We start from the raw sequence: 1,897 nt of genomic DNA, 5'->3' as shown, positions 1-1,897 counted from the left end.
TATATCCTTGTGCAAATGGCGGGACGATGATGGACTTTATAAGTACAACACTGCGCAATATTTGTACATTGTCATGTGTTCATAAACGTTTTTTTTCGTTGACAATGCTACATGTTCATAATTGCTGTACAGTTTTTCCCGTGTGTAGTATTTACCAAAATTTGTCCAGTGTTTTCATTTTTAAACTGATATTGGTAAAAAAGAACAAAGGAAAAATGTTCGGAAATGTTTGCAATTTGAATTTTTTTTAATATCGCTGTAAATAACACAACATATGGTCGTAAGTCAAACTGTCCTGAGTACGTGCTAAAAATGTCAAATTGTCCTACAGAAAATGGCCAGAAAGTTTTATTCCAGCCCTCGTATTGTGCCTGAGTGATGAGGAATATTATGCTCAATTGAAATCAACTTTGTTAAAAGTGAGATTAACTAAATAGACGGCTGAAGAGACGATATACAATTTCTCAATCCCACGGCGGCGGGTTCTTCTATATCAGATTGACCGGGAACCTCACAAAACCCGAGTTCCGGCGAGGGGCTGCCACCTCAGTGTACATATTTTTGTATTTGTATCGTTTTCCTGTGTTGGGAGCAGCATATCCCGGAATGCCTGCTCCGAAATTTTTGATACGTGCAGAGATGAAGGAAATCCCAGGACCAATTTATATAGGCTCAGTTTGTCACATCTGCATCACCACACTCAAACTTCGGAGAGATGCAATAGATGTCGGGAGTGGGAGCATCTAAGGGGGTGGGTGCATCTGAGCGTGAACACAGTCGTCGTCATCAGAATACACGACTCCCGAAACAGTAGCCGCATACGCAGCACTTAACACCAGCCGTTGTTGTGCCAATCCCTGAAAGTGCATCCTTTTTGCTATATAATTGCAACGGACTCCGAGGTAACATCGAGGAAATAGTGGACTTCATGAGTCGGAAGAATATCGAGGTCGCGGTGGTGCAGGAAACCAAGCTCAACAACAAATGTAGCTGTGCTCCTGTGTTAGGGAGCAGTCCTTGGGCAAGTTGATACGTGCGTCGGTCCCAGAGCATAGATCCGACTGCTGTGAGGGCCGACTAACCTCACACCAGAATCACTGTGGACACGTTCAGTCGATGCAGCCCGCTTCCTTAGACTGGACGTGGATGCTTAATGTCCTTTAATTTACTATTTTCTCTTTTCATTTTTTTCCTTCTTCCACACTCTACGTTCAACAAAACAACCACAGCTTGCATCGTTGAGAAGGTTACAACGTACTGAAGAAGGATCGCACCAGAAGTGGAGGTGAGAGATTAGCCGGGACGAAGGAAACCCTAGGACCAATTTATATGTGCTCAGTTTGTCCCATCTGCATCCACCACACTCAAACTTCGGAGAGATGCAATAGATGTCGGGAGTAGGTTCATCTAAGGGAGTGGGTGCATCTTAGTCGTCGTCATCAGAATACACGACTCCAACGTAGTACTACCCGAATCAGTAGCCGCACACACAGCACTTAACAGCCGTTGTTGTGGCAATCCCTGAAAATGCATCCTTTTTGCACTTTATTTGCAACGGGCTCCGAGGTAATATCGAGGAAATAGTGGACTTCATGAGTCGGAAGAACATCAAGGTCGCAGTGGTGCAGGAAACCAAGCACATCAACAAATGTAACAGTACAGTCAGGTGTGGATCTCCCGAGATAGAGTTGTTGAACGTATATGTACATCCCGCCGATAAATTGCTTTACTCCAGGTTATAGACCCAACATTAGCCGCTTTTGGAGGTCATAGACGTCTGGTCTTGGGACTTTAATGGTCATCATGAGTTGTGGCATTTCGATTCTCGGCAATGACCAGAGGGGTGCACGGTTAATGAGGACGCCCCTACCAGAATTAGCGGAGAGTGTCACATTTC

Source organism: Musca autumnalis, unplaced genomic scaffold (assembly GCF_047663935.1).
Source record: "Musca autumnalis isolate F117 unplaced genomic scaffold, ASM4766393v1 scaffold_1, whole genome shotgun sequence".
Taxonomy (NCBI): domain Eukaryota; kingdom Metazoa; phylum Arthropoda; class Insecta; order Diptera; family Muscidae; genus Musca; species Musca autumnalis.
Note: the sequence above shows the minus strand (reverse complement) of the source record.